The sequence below is a fragment of the Falco punctatus genome (assembly GCF_963210335.1).
Source record: "Falco punctatus genome assembly, chromosome: 8".
Classification (NCBI taxonomy): Eukaryota; Metazoa; Chordata; class Aves; order Falconiformes; family Falconidae; genus Falco; species Falco punctatus.
The window spans coordinates 39,590,193-39,606,336 of record NC_137588.1 but is presented as its reverse complement, the minus strand read 5'-3'; positions in this window follow the sequence as shown (position 1 = coordinate 39,606,336).

Sequence of the window (16,144 nt, the reverse complement as noted above, 5' to 3'; positions counted from 1 at the left end):
TCAAGCCCACAGAGAAATACAGGTTTGATCCTCGGAATAGGGATTGACTGGAATAGGAAAAGAGGTAGAAGAGATTATGATTAGGTTTTGCCCAGCCCGTGCTAATCTTTGACTATAGTTTTGGTTCCTTCTTGCTAGGAAAGAACAGAATAATGATTTAGAGAAGCCCTTAGGCTGCTGAAACACAATGCATAGGAAGCAACCTGCAAAACAGAATGATTGCAACTCAATGCAAGAAAGTGAGAACTTAAGCTCCTTTGACTTACAGTATATATGAATACATGACTTGGTAAAATGGTTACAGATGTGTATCTAAACCAAATGAAAAGACCTTGCAGCCATGGAGAAATTATGTATCTGCTTGTGCTGCACTACTTCCACTCTTAGGAAAGCTTGGAGCAGAAATAAAATGTTTGCTTATATTTTGAACAAACGTTGAACGAAACAAAATTCTGAGCAACCGTGAACTAGATAAAGACCTTGATCCTGCTCTGTAATGCATGGTAAGGCACAGTTCACGAAGGCCAGCTCTGGCTTAGGAAAGCAAGTCTCCCTAAGCTTTCTCTGCAGTCGGTGTAGACAGGGATCATCCATCCCCAGCTATTGTAAACAGGCGTCGTTCCATTCCAAGCCAGGGAAGCAGACCAACACATACAGGCTGAATATCTTAGGCTGTGATCCCAAATCTACAGACCTGCACCTCTTAATAATTCTTCATATGCTAAATGTAATAAAAGTTGACAACCTCTCTGAGCTTCAGTTTGCAAGCTTTTCACTGAAAACATTTTCAGTGTCACATAGTCCTCCAGCTGAATTCTGTATCACAAATTTGGTGCAATTTTGGGTGATGCCAGGGTGCTTTTTTCAATTCTTTAAAGTATTTGCACAAATGTATTTTTAAAGTTCCATGTCTCTTTTAAAAGAAGCTTTCTCTAAAAAAGTTTTTAAAGGTCTTCAAGGAAACACAATCCCTCTTCATAGCAGGTGTTTTGCTCCACTCTTTGGTGTTACAGGACATCAGGGAAGATAAGAGAAGTGTTGCTTTTCTCTTCCTTTTTTGCTTTCCCTGAGCAAAAATTAATTTTTTACGGGGATGAGGTAGTAATCTACAACACCTGCAAAGACAAAGTATCTACTTGATCTTTTGACATGCCATTACTTTATGTAAGGAAGGTGGAGACAAAAATGAGATATCTGTCTAGTAAGGAAAGAAGAAAAGTGCAAAATCTCCACTTGCTCTTGTACCTCTCATCAGACCTACAGGCTCTTAAACTTAATTCCAAGTTTAACCTGGACAAAGACATGGAAAAAATGCACTGTAGGGAACTGGACTGAGTTGGCAGTGGAGTGGATTCAATGACTTAATAGTTCTTTTTCCAGCTCTGATTTCTTTGATACTATTTATAAAAAGGAAACAAAAATGATGGGCCACTCCAAACAAATTGTTACCATAAACCAATAACGAACATCAAAAGTGACAAATGCCCCTTTAAGACTTGCATGGCTCATGGAGCCAGGGAGAAGACTAATAATGTACCTCTCTGAAGGTCCTGGACTATGTTTATTTCCCGCATTTATTTAAAAGAAAATCAAAATACTTTTAAGCAAGTCGGTTGGTTCCAAATTTAAGAACAATTGAACAAAGAGGAATCTGCTAATTCCAGATGGAGTGCATATAGTCCCCTGGCACTTGTTACTTACCAAATGTTTCAGAAAGCAAACACATGACCTAAAAGATTTTGTGAGTGTGGGGTCCTCAAAAAGTTTTTAACAAGTCATGTATTTCTAACCGTATTTACTTTACCCACACACAAAACCCCACTTCGTTTTCCCGTTTTTTTTTTTTTCCTAAAACAGACAATACTCCCTTTGAAGACTATTTATGTACAACTCAGTTACCCCATAAGGCAAGAGGCTCTAAAGGTGTCACCTCTGAAAGGCTTCAGCTGCAGAGCATCTGTTCCCCATGCAAGGGCCACCTTCCCCAGCACTGTGGCTGGCGCAGGTGTTTTGCTAATGTGGGATCCTCCTGTCCAGAGGTGCAGGAACGGGCACCCACAGATGGTTTCTCATCTCAAAGATGCAACATACTTTTCTGGTTTTTGGTTTGAGTTTTTTTGTTTTGTTGTTGTTTTTTTTTAAAAATCTGGTCCTTTGCACATACCTAAGCTGTTCACCAGCATCCTCTACATGGGTGCCAAGCCACCCTCAAAACACACCTCTAGGCAAATTAATAGAGCGTTGCTGGTATGCATTCTGTATTCATTACTGAGATTTTATATTCATTTCACAAGAAAATGAGGGTGATTAATACAATTAAGAATGTTTTTAGCAAGTGTTATATTCCATTTTTATAATTGTGTCCTCCCCAAATTAAATATTTTGAGGGAAGAGTAAAGTAGAAAATTTGAATTTTGAGGCCGTTTGGTGAAAGTTAGCCATTTGGCAGTTGCTCTCCAACCCAAAGAGCACAGAACCTTACAGAAGTGGCGGTGCCATTAGCTCCTGCGCCCATCCCAAGCTGCCGTAGCTGGTGCACAGCAGCACGTGTAGGTCCATGTAGGCAACAAGCCTGACCCATATAGGGGAGCTGCTTTGGGAGATCTTTGCTAAACCCCTTCACTGTGAGAAGGTGGGAAGGTTTCACTTCTATTCCACTGCACAAACAGAAATACCCCAGGGACAATTTTCATAACACAGACCACAAAAACTTCAAGATTTCTGCTGCTGGTTCTCTTCTGCTGGTTGGACAAACCCAGTCCTGCAAAAGCGGCAGAACCAAGGAGAGCAGGCTACAGAAAAAATGTTTAATAAACATCAGGCTTAATTATGAACTTGGATTTTTTTTTCTATTATTACTTTCAACATTGTTCTAATAACTTGTCTTTTCATAAAAGGCAAAACCCTTCCCCTGTTCTCAAAGGGGGAATAAAAATCCGTTAAAGACAGTGAGTTGTGACTAAAAGAGACCAAAAAGAGAAAGCACTTATGATAATATAAACAGGCCAGGTAAGTACAATTTAGTCTTGAGTTTTACATGAGAGATATCTCTTCCCTTTAATATTTTTTTTCCTCTAATTCTGTCCCTTATTTTAAAAGCCTTACTTTCAGTTATGCTGCAATCCTTTCCTTTGGACTTCTGTGGATGTCATTTTTCCATAGCCACAGACTCAGACCAGAAAGAAACTGAGGGCAAATGTTATTTTTTCAATTCAAGTATCTACAAAGGGAAATTTATCTGCTGACAAAGACATACACCCATTCTCCTTCTCCTGCAACTCTCTTCTGTGTGCAGTGTGATAGTCCCCAAAGTTTTACTGCTGTCGGCATTTCTCTGCAAATCCTTAAGCTGCACCAGCAAACTCCACTGAATGTGTTACTTCACATTTTTAACTGAAATGCTTTTTGTTTTTATTTTAATGAATCCCCTAACTCCAAGGTTAATTAAACTCATGTTTTTTAATTAATTACCAACAAATGCAAATAAGGCATACTACACAAACATGCATTCACTGTTCACTGATAGATATGTGGAGTTGTTTGTTTTTAATCCTGAAGTGTCAGGATTTTAAAATCTCAAAGTCTTGAGGGTTACAACCTAAAAATTATTTTCACTTGGGGCTTTATGAGAATATCTTACTAGTGTATGACAGGGAGCTTAATTGCTTAAAGGAACAGAAAGCGCACTGCAGGTTCTTAAGCTTTACCCAAGTCATTCTTGCTAAACAGTAAAACTCAGCAGAATTAGGTCTCTACATACAATTATTGGAAGAGGAAAGAAGAACACAATAATTTCTCCATCATAATTATGTTTAACTGCCCTAACAGCTGACAAATACGGACTCATTAAGTGCTCTTTCTGATTATTTAAGTTCAACTACAACAGAAATCCTCAAAGGAAGAAATAGGAGTTCAAGCAACAAACTCCAAATCCATAAACTCCAAGGCGGCCAAATTTAAGAGATGTAATACACTCATGTTTAAAACTTGAAACCGTCTCCTGGTACTTGCAAGTAGTGACTATTGCTAGTGCCTGAGGACAATACACAGCTGAATTGACTTCTTTACTATATAAGCGTTACTATTTTCAGGAGAAAATATTTCAAAATCTCATGAAATATTTCTCTGAGGAGTTGCTCAAAATTCTCTTAGCCTCTCTGATGACTTTTTCAACTTAAAGCACTGCAAAAAGCAGCCTGTCCCGAATATGTGGAATTATTGAAATCATTAAAGCAGGAGGCCAGGAATATTTATTTCTGTTCTCTTCCTAGGGCTGACATGGATGAATTTGGCTACGACCAAACATCTAGTTCAGCTCACTCTCACAGTCCCAGAATGACTTGAATCCACACACAGAGGTCTCGAGCTTGCTTAAAGCCTAAACCTGGTGCTTGAGCTCTGGCCCTCCTGGATCGCTGCCCAGAGCTCAGCCCCACGTCCTGGCCCTCTGCACCGTGGACACGAAGCAAAGCCAGCACTGGAGTGCTCAGCAAGACAGTCCCCGGACACTGTATTTTCCCCTCAAGTCAGCAGGTAAGAGTTGCTTTTCCTACATGGCAAAAGGATTTCTTACATGCAGCAGAATGACACACCGATGGAAAACACATTCTGGAAGTGTTGCAAGCCTTTGTGTTTCCACTTGCTTTTATAACTACTTTTAGATTACTTTTTGCGACATAATGAATATGTTTAGGTACATATGCACACACATATACCTCTAAGTACATATATATAGTACCTCTTCTACTTCCCCTTCCCCCAAAATATCAGGCAAATTTCTCCACCGCTTACCATGGGCTGGAAGGAGCAGGTCAAAGGGCTGGCACTAAAGTCCCTTTTCCTCCACAAGGGGTTTGCTGCCCCATAAGATGCAAGATGTGATTGCACAAATCTGTGGTGCTTCTTTCCCCACCAAGAGGGGAAATAAATAACTTAGAAGGGAAATTAATAGCTTAGAGACCTGCCTATGTAGATAACTTTTGGGCTAGTGGGATTTTTTCCAGCTCTCTGTCCCTCCATATCCCCAGATGAAAAATGGGAATAAGTCACCCTTAACAATCTTATGCAAAAATTTAATTATGTTTAGCTTATCTAATTGATATATTTTGAAGAGGCTGGCTAAAAGATGTCATATGTGCAAAGTTATTTGTTGTGTTTAAAGATATTTGTGCTCCCATCCTTGGGAAAATTCTTCACGTTCCCTGTCCTGCTGCACTTAGAAATGATCCTATCTTGATTGCTTTCCAGTTACCCAGCATCAAAAATAATCAGGAATAGGAAAGATAAAGTGCAAAAGTGTTCTGTGGAAGGCTGCAATTCCAGTGACTTCTCCTTGCCCTGCTTGTCTAGCCTCAACATATGTAATTCTTAGGGGGGGAACAAAAAAAGCAAACAAAAAAGCAGCCAAAAAAACCCAAACAAACAAAACCAACCAAATAAAAAAAAATAGCAGAGCAGTGTCCACTCATCTCCTGAGCAGTTCCTGCAGTACGATAATCTGTAGGCAGCCATGTAAGATTTATCATCAGAATTTCACAGCTTAAGAAAGTCCTTAAAATATCCCATGTCCCTCAGCCAACTCCTTAAAAAATGAGGAAACCAAGATATTCCCTCCTTTGCTTTTTCACAACTTCCTTTCAGCCCGTACGTCGGGAGCAGTGCGGAGGATGCCTGCACGCCGCGCTTCCTTGCACTGGGTGCCCGGAGGTGCACGGGAACCTGGGCTCCCACCCAGCCGGCCCCTGTCAGAACGAGCTTCAGCAAGAAGGGGTTTTCCTTGCTTAAGAAATATTGCAAACAGAAGATTCCCATGTTTGAAAGGTCAGAGGAAAAAAATATAATGCACTCATGAAGAGACAACCTCATTAATCCTGTTGTTCTTGGCCCAGTCAATAGAAGAAACATAAATGCTGTCAACACTGTGCTTCTAGATAAAGGATAAAAAGTGGGAATGAAATGTTTTACTGCAAGGACTGTTCTTATGGTTTGAGAACATTTCTGGAAATAACCTGAGCTGAGAAAATGTACCCTAGGAGGAATACATGCTGTGGGAAACTGTGTGGAAGATAAAGTTTGGTCAGCGACCTTCTCACTATCCTCTAATCGCACAGCGTACACTGCTCCAGAGAGAAAAAAAAAAAAAAAAAAAAAAAAAAGGGATACTGTGCAGCCAAGACACTTTACCTTCCCCACATTACACGAACTGAAGTGGAAAACACAAGAGTATCATAAATCTCTGTTTCATGCTTTCAGATACTGTAGTGAAATAAGAATCTACTGTAACTTGCAGGAAAAAATACCCCGTGACTTTTGGTTTAGGGCACTTCAACAGCACAAAATGCAATACACCTTCAGTGATCGTAAAAACAAATGACTGGAAGTTGCTAAAAGGGGAACATGCCTTTTCGTCTGTGCAACATCAGAAATAGAGAAAGATCATCACATTTCTCACCAAAAGCAGGAATGACAGAGAGGAGGAGGACACAAGGCTACCTCTCCAGTGCAGGCAGTTCCCAGGGGTGATACATTGCAGAGAAGCCCAGTTTAAACACTTGCACGTTAATGTACCAGCAGCACTCAGATACTGTATCTGTGCAGGCAGAATGAGTAAATATTAGCGTATGTGGTTACTCCTGGGAAGATTAAGGAGTCATCAAATATGGATGTCCCTAGTGCTCCTCACACAGTGAGGGTATTGGAAAACTCCCACCTTTAGATATTGGCGAGGAATATCACTTTTTTCCTTATTTTCTTTTTTTTTTATTCTTTTATTTATTTTTCCTTTAAAAACAGAATTACTGTAATTACTGTCAAAGGTAGTTATGTGAGGACTGGTGTGGCATGCACACAAATGCCAGAGCTTTTTCAGCTTCTGTAGCACAAATCTCAGAAATACAGCGCGATCTTCCTGAAATGGCATTACTGGGGTAATGCCACAGCATAGAAGTTGGGTAAATATTTTCCTTGTGCTCATCAGTTACTGGCTGTTGACAAATACACTACCTAGAGTGGTAACGCAGGGTAATGATGTCATTACTGGGGGATAAACAACACAGCTGCAGCACATGCCTATAGCTCTTGCAGATTCAAGGGCTGGGAGTGAATTACTTTGTGGATCCCAGATCTTCCAAATATTTCACCAGTCATTGCAGAAATAATTGCAAAAGTGATTGGTGAGCTAATTCAGACAAAATACAGGCTAGCCTGAACTGCTCAAATTAGAGATGACCCTTTTTTTGAACAGAGTTTAGGAATAAATGGAATGGACTAGATAGAAAAAGAGTTCTTTCCCTCATCTCTACTTGCTGGTTTCAAATCGGACATGGAACAGAAAGGCTGCAATAAGCTATTCTCTTCTTTTCCTTCCATCCATCTGGAAACAAGAACTACCAGAAGTCTGACAAGAAAGCCTGATCTCCAGCCAGATTTCTAGAAATGCTAATACGAGTTCCTTATTCAAAAAGCACCTTTAAAACTTCTTAACTATCAGGAAGAGAACCTCAGATGTCTCATCATCTACCACAATTATTCCTGGAAAAAGACCAAGAAGTGCCCTACAGAATTCTTCTGCTACTGTCTGTAACGAAACCCACATACATAAAAATACAGGGGTGTTATCGTACATATACATGACAATGCTGGTGACTACAGATGAGATTAGGAATAAAACCTTTTGGAAAACCTCAAGGGATGGACAGCGGGGAACAGCAGCTTAAGAAATCTTCTCTCATGGGTTTTGCTCAAAATAAATCTATGGAGGGAGCCTATTCCCTTTGCTTAGGTGTCAGCTTAGAGCTTTCCAGGCACAAACCAGAAACATCTCAGAGACTCCATGATGATGGGGGAGCATCTCCAGCAATTCAGTCGGGTACGCTTCAGCTGCAAAATGAGCTCAGGACCGCGCAGAGCCTGCAGAGGCTTGGAGGGGTGGCACACTGCAACTGAGGGGAGTCACCAGCAGAATTTCCCTGTTCCACTTTAAGCAGTGCAACTTAATGGCATATCGACATCTTCTATGATATACATCCTGTGATCAGTGCAATTACTGCATGTCATCACCACTGTAAATTTACCCAGCCTGAAACCATTTTAAACTTAAACTGCATACTTAAGAACTACTATCCACCTCCTCTTTGTAAATTAGCTATATGATTTATCTGTGGGAACCATTTCAAAAAGTATACATTCAGAAATACATATACCACATGATGTCTTTTCCATATGGCATCTCATAATTATTTTGCTGTGTGTGAACATGATGAAAACAGTTTCATAATTCTCTGAGGGTTAGGGTAAATTATTTCAATTAGACATATTTCAGAGCAAACATTACCTTAGGGTTTATTAATAATAGTACCTGAGAAGGAACAGCTGCCTTTTAAGCGGCAAGAGCTGTCAGCTTCTCACTGCCCCCCTGTAGCACCCCTTTTGTGACTCAAAAAAAATGGCAGATTTTCTCATGCTTTACCTAAACAGAGAACTTGGCAGCAGAGACCTGGTTGTAATCCTCAGCAAGGGAGCTGGTGGGTGGATTTTTTCTCTATAAACTCTTGTATAAACCACACCAGTCTCCTGGTATTTATTTTGTGTAATGTTGGAAATCATACACAGATCCAACAGGCCATGTAAAGGAGTTTTGTAACTTCCTGAAACCCTTTCAAGCAAAATCCTTTCTCCAACAGCAGTCCCAGGTCGTCAGGATATTATCACCATTTTTAAGGGCAAGGTTCCTTGGCCATTTGTAATAGTATAGCATTGAAAAGATGAAATGCAAATCTAAATTAGATCAGGTCATTATTAGGAATTGCTATTAGAATTATTAAAAAAAAAATTAGCTCCATTGTCGAAGTCTGTGGACTGTTTTGTAAGCACGGGGCTTACAAACAGATTGCTTTGCAGCTTTATGTGCTCTGATCCTCATCTAGCTGGTTTTCCCTATTAATACCGTCATATGACATGCACTGATTTTTGAGCTACCAATTCTGTAACAAAACCCCTCTGCACAATGTAGCCCATCTGCTTTGGGGCACCACACCACTCTGCAAGTGCATCTGCCTCTTCGCAAGGAACGCTTACATTTTGTCACACAAATGCCTAAGAAACACCTAGGTTCATGCAAGCCCCTAAAACGCTGAAGTGGAAGTGAGCTGAGAGCCAGTCAGGGAACAGGCATGGAAAATCCCTGCCTCTCCTCGCCCTGCACAGCGCGGGAGAGGTGAGTGAATTGACCCTGAATACACAGTCACTAACGCTGGGTTGAAAAAAGGGACAGACCTACGTCCGTTGGCTAATAAATAATGCAGGTACAATCACAGAGAAGGCTGCTGTGACTGACTACTTGTAACAACCTGTGGGCTGGAAGAAAATTGTTGTGGCGCTGTAGTGGGAGGTGAGGGCATCAGCCCCCCACCAATCCTGCTTATTCCAGCCTCATGCAAGGAGTGGGGCTGAAGGCACCCAGCATGGAGAGAATAAAAATTTAAACTGGAATACCTGTAATAACATCTGTGAAGAGTTTTAAAATTAATATGCTGAGAATTGAGCTCTCACCTTGTCAGTCTCTGAATCCAGCAATCCCTTTGTGCCTAGGAAGAGCGGGCTTCTAATTAATTTAGCATATCACAAATAGATATACACACACACAAACAGCACAAAAAAGAGAGAAAAAGGGTGTATTTGCATGCATAACTGTAGCTATAACACACATGTACAAGCCCACATTTGCTTGAACGCCAAAACCAGGATATCCAAAGCTTAGTTATCACCTGGCCAAACACGACTGTTCCACTGCATCGTTATCATACTCTAATCTTTTCATCTACGCTACAAGAGGAAAAAAGCATTTCCAAAGAGAAAAAGCGATTAGTAAAAGGCATTCAAGCTATAAAATATTTCCTTTTGGTTCAGGTCCTAGTATTTTTGCCTGGCTCAAGTTCAGGAAGCTCTATATAACTTTGCTGAATAATTTCCAAAGGCCTCTTGCCTGTATCTTTGTGTAAGACCACTCATACTTCGCCTTGAAATTGCCACCTAAAAGAAAAGGGAATTCATTTGCTTCTCTGACTTCTGTGGTGTAATGAAGCCCATGGATTTCTACAGAGCTATTTGCCTGTCACTTCTGCAGAGGTTGCTTCTGGTCCCAGCCCCACAAAGCCCCTTCAGCTCTGGGTGCCCCGTACTCGAAGGTCCAGGGGCAGACTTTCTTTCCCACTTGTGGATCCTGCTCCAGTGTATAGAAACCCATAGTAAGCAAACAAATGAGAACCCTGAGCCCGAGGCCTCTTTAATAAAATGAATAAACAAGCTTTTGTCTAACGTTTGGTCTTTGAAACTACTACCTCATTTTGGGAAGGCTATATTCTCAATCATGGAAACTTCTAATCTCTTCCTCCATGTCATCCAAGGAGTGGACTGACCTCTGACCTTTGCTTTCCTCTCTACTTAATCCCATTATTTATGCTCATTCACTCCATAACCAGACAATCTTTGTTACAGTTCAAATGCTTTTATACTTTTCAAAATCCTACACTTTTCCGAGTTCAATTTTTTGGACAACTGTCCTGCAGAAACGAAGCTTATATGTTGGCCACGTCTGCCAGACTTTTTATTCCTTAGCCATTTGCAAATTCATTGGCTTATTTCAATCCAATTCAATAGAGAGGTAGAAGTCCTGAAGATAATTAAATTCCTGTAACTTCTGCAAACATTGGCAGCTGGAGACAGGGAGGGGATGGAAAGGAGTGCCTGTGCTGCGGGAAAAGCTGCAATGTGAGGCTCTGCAGTAACATTTCTGCTGGCTTGGCCTTGGCCAAGAGGCACATGCCTGCGCCTGGAGAGCTCCCAGTCTCTCGTGCAAACAGCAGCTCAAGGGAAACTGAGGCACGCCCTGTAGGCTGTATGGAGGGGACTGGAGGTAGTGCCAGAAGGTGAAGCCGTTAGTACCTGGTGGGACAGTAGGGGGATGAAAGACCCAAATCCACAGGCAGTGAAGCTTCAACAGCTCTGCATCTCACGGTACAATGTTTATTTTGCTGTTCTCATTTCCACAAGTGTTGATTCTTAAATCTGTGTTTCATCCCATCTTTACAGAGAAATATAAGAACAAGCAAAATGACGTGGCTGCCTGGTACCCAGAGAGGAGAATTTTGTAGCAAATTCAACATCCACACATAAAATGTTGCCATTTGCCTGTAGCTTTTGAACCTGAAATCTAATGACAGCAACGAAGCAAATGTTTATATTGGTATTTGTCTTCACAGTAGTTTCTGGCATATGGCAGGGCTCACGCTACTCTTGTACCTGTTCATAGTGACGTTGCATGAGTGACTTGGCTATATACTTGTGCTCAACAATTACGCAGTATCCTCTGTTGACAATGGGACTAAGCTGGGAGTCAGGAGACAGACTTCCATCTGTTTGTAAAAGGTTGTGGGACTGCAGAAAGTTTTCTTCTTTTTTTTTTCCCTCTGTCCTTCTTTTTTCCTCTCCTATACTTTGCCTTTTTTGTTGGTTTGAGCTAAACGTCCTGGGTGGAAAGGCCTTTTTTTTACCAGATGTTTGCATGAGCCTAACACATTGGGAACCCTTTCTTAGCTGAAGTCCAGATGGCCTACTGAAATGTAGATAATAACAAGACTCCAGCAAATACTGATGTTCTTATATCTATATGACAACATCACCTTTGCAATGGGAATGTTTGTCTGTATGTTTTTACTTGTAAAAAAAAAAAAAAAAACCAAAGTAAAAGAATACGTTTTTACTTGTGTATTTAACCATAATAGCCCCACTAAAATACAAACATGAGACCTTAAAAGTATCAAAGTATCTCCATCAAAATTAATGGACAGTTTGTCAGAGATCAAACTTGTTTTCTGCAAAAATATTAATAATTTTAAGGCATCTGAGATTTTTCCATGCCTGTCTTGTTTGTCTTCTACTGTGTTATGCTGTGCTGCATGCTGTACCCTGCCTGTTAAAAACCTATCTCTTCCCTTGCTCAAAAAAGAAAGGCTGGACCTCTCATGAATGTTGTCTACCGCCCACGAGTCTGGCTCAAGACCCATCTATAAATTTCATTTGCCTTTTGAAGAGAAGACATTTTCCTTGATGAAGGTGATTATCAGGTATTAAAGGCTAATCTTATAATAAATTTCTGAATTAGTAAGCTTATTTCTTAACTAGTCAAAAGCAAATCCCTCTTGCTCATACCTTGTTATGCTAGCATTGCATTCTATCATATCACTGCTATTTAATCATTTGTCAGGGGGGAAAAAAAATCTCAAGCAGAGATATTCACTCACTGAAATGAGCTAAGGTGGCTAGGTTACTCACCATAATGTGTTTTTCAGATTTTTTTTTTAAATTTTTATTTAATCCCAAAGGGCTTTTATTTTTTGTCAATTTGTACAATAAAGTTCTGTTTTACGAGACTGACTTTGCTCATACGTTGTTAGTGCACTTAATTAAACTCAGAAATGCTTAATTCTTTCTAAGGCCCTAATTCTGTTCTGAAATACAAACAGTGTTATGTGCCCTCAATGAGAAAAAGTCAGTGTAATTTGACACAATTTCAAAGACCTCCCCGAAGCCTTTCTTTCTATGTCGTGCAAAGGAGAAGAGAGGGAAATGGTTGAATGCTGGCTTTTGAATTGCCCCCATTTTGAAGGTGAGGACAATCTGCAATACTTGGACCTGCTTCTAATACCCCTGTAGTCTGGATGCACGGCTTGATTCAGGTCCATCTGTACCCAAAAGCAGGAATAAATTATGCATGTGAGGGGCTGCAGCAGCCTTCACATTAAATATTGATCTGCTGGTCCTCTGCCACTCTGCAAAACCGTGCATCTCCAGATCCACCTGTCTGCACCATGGTGACAGCAGCTCCCCGAGGAGGGGCTTTAACATTGCACACAAAGCCCATTGTCCAAAATAGGTGGATCTAGAGCAAATTTCTTGAGCGCAATTTATTCCACGCCCTTGCTAGCATAACAAGTGTTCCTGAGCCTCTGTAGATATGTATTCAAGAGGGAGCTGTCTGTCTACATTTGATTTTACATTTCCTTCAGCTAGTTCAGAGATCCATAAGCAAAATCCAGCACCCAGGGACATCCAAGAGGACTGTGAATTCATAAACAATAAATGGTTTACAATCATACATTCCTTAACATTTTGATTTCTGACAGGTAGGGTTTGGATAACTGCTTCTGGGCAGCATGCAGACTCTGTGTAATACAGCTTTATTCACCTACACTGCATATTTCACTTGACTTGCTTCTAAGAAGGACTGCATGAGAATGAGGAAACAAAAAACCTGCCCAAAGGGTGTTCAGGTGCTGGAAGCAGGGAGACATCACCTATGCTCTCCCGACAGTGGTCTGGCAGGCAGAGCTACCTTTCAGTAAGAGGGAGCACATGCAGCACCCTTTTCAAAGGCTCCACTCATGCATGCCACCCAATGAGACTAATGGAAAAACTCTTTCTAATCCTACTGCAGCACTCCTCGACCTCAACATTGGGGGCCACGCTTTGCAAACGCACTGTAGCTTACAAGTCAGATCACACCAAAGCAAGCCCTGCTTCCCGTACCTTTTCCCCAACTCCCCACAACATAAACTGAACATGTGTTTGATCCAGAGGAAGTTCTGGAGCCACACAATGCTTCTAACCTCTATGGTAAGGTACCCATATTGCAAAGAACCGCTGCCCCAAGAGACTGGTAAACCCCCGCGAGTTAAAGGCTAGACCGTTACATTTGCCTTCCAATATGACCGAAGACACAGGCATCAAAGAAATACCCTTCGGGGGGTCTCCCTCCCATCCTGCAGCATTCTCCTACCTCCAGACACAGGTCCTTGAGGTACATTAGAAGACCAGAAGCAGATGCCTTCTCCAGCCCACGTGCTTATCTAATCCACTTGTCGATGTGTTTGTCGGTAAAGGTGCTGACATTTGCTTGAGACATCAAAACTGTAAGACTGAATCAGACCTGTGAAGTGTACAAATAACAGAGCGTTAAGTAATTTCTTTTACAAGAAATAACTGTAAGCCATTTTCCCAGTATTCCTTCACTACATCCAGATTTCTAAGTTGCAATGAGTCATTAAAAACATTCCCAGTTTTCTTCTTATTAGACACTCCAGACATGTTCCAACAAGCATCTGTGTAGCCCGACCGTGTAAGAAAGGCTGGAAGGGTGGTATGGTCAGGACTGAGATCTAATAGCACCCTTTAGCTAAACATTTCCCAGCAAGAGTCACATATCAAAGTTTTTCCACAGCTGAAAACATAAAGTCTTAAAGAAAGTTACTTAGTAAGGGTTTAGTGTGGTGTGCCCATTGACTTCATATTCCAGCCAGACTGAAAACTCTTACAGGCTGAGCCTTTACTATTGTATTTCCTTTTTCTTCCTAATTGCAATGAAGCCAAGAAAGCACAAGGTAGGAGAAAACAATGCAAGAAAAATGTAGGAGAACCATCCCCTTGTCTCATTTTCATAAAGAAAGATTTGGATTTAGCTTTTGGGAGGAGATTCAGCTCAGCTGACATTTTCACATAACCAGTACATCCTTCCCTATCTGCTGCACTGAGCCGAGTTCAAAATAGCTGAATAGAAATAACTAGCAGGCCAGTTGTGGATCTGACATTCAGAATTAAGCAGATGGTAAGCACAAAAATACAGTCTGGGTTAAATACTGACCACATTTGCCAGAAGCACAGACATAGAAACCCTAGCCACATCCAGATCATAGGCAGAGCACATACAGATCTACCAAAACAGTAAGAGCAGAATTCAGTATAAATTATTCTGTGTTAATAGTACATGGACATCTGACAGTATTTTTCTTTTATGCACTTTTTTTTTTTTCTTCAAAAGGATGGAATTTCACTCTGTACTGGACACTTTGGCTAAGATCTTTTTCCCAAATGGATGCAATCCCCTTTCTGATCTGAGTGCCTAACACCAGTCTCCTACCATTTCATCCAGACACGCTGCCCCCGCCACGCTGACGGGTAGGAGGTGATATTTAAAGCAATGCCAACTGAACACAACAGGGGATAGGCATAGCAGAGGCAACAGAAGGAGGATTTTGCAAGAGCTCGCTAGGTCATGTTAAACTCCTTCTCTGGCCACATCCAGTGTCCAGCCCGTATGTCTGAAGAACTTGCTGTAAGCCTTTGTTATTTATTTGGAAATTTACTGTGGCTGTGGTTTGACTCTGTGTTTTGGAGCTATTCTTTAAGTGATATAGTGCACTTCATCCTTCATAAACTATAACCAAAAGGTGTCAGTGCCTCAGACGACAGGAAGGCACATGATCGATACCAGTGGATGACCTGGTCTCTATAAGAATGTTACTTCTATGTCAAAATTTCTACTGAAGAAGAGAAAGCAAGTGTGTAAGAGCTGTATTTATTAGGTTAAGAAACTCATACCTTTGGCCAAGCATCAATAAAAGCCTCATAGACAAACTTCTTTGTTTCTGGCAGGAATAAATATTTATTATTGCACTGGGAAAAAATATTCTCACAAAGCCTAAGTATTTTAATAAAAAATTTAATATGTTTATTTCTTACAGACAGGAGATAAAAAGCTGTCAGAAAAATAATGGTTTAAATTACAGTGAGATGTTTTCTTTACCTATTCTTTCTTTTTCTTCTTTCCCAAAATCTATGCTGCGTGCTCAGAATTTTTATTTTTAGTAAGAAATGTCAAGGAAACACTTTATGGTAAGTGGCTGCTCACTATTAATTCTTTTGTTATTAAACGTGGGAACATTAATTACCATTAAACGTTTTGGCTCTAATATAGATTTCCCACAATAAATTCTTTACACACATATACAGACCCTATAATCTAATCAAGCAATTTTCTCCTACCTACTTGGAAGGGAGAGAAAGAGCAAGATTGTTATTGTTATTTCTAGGTTTTTTAATTCTGAGGAGGAGGAATTACAGGAGAAACTGGTAATGGGACCTATATAAGAACACAGAAAAACAATAACTATTCCTACAGCCAGTGTATGTGCTACTCAATTGGTAACCATACGTTCTAAAAGGTAAAGTACCTTAATAAAAGGTAAAGGAATTCAGTAGGAAAGACAGAGGTACGTAGCTCTAAGTCATCGAGCAAACGTATTGCTCTGCA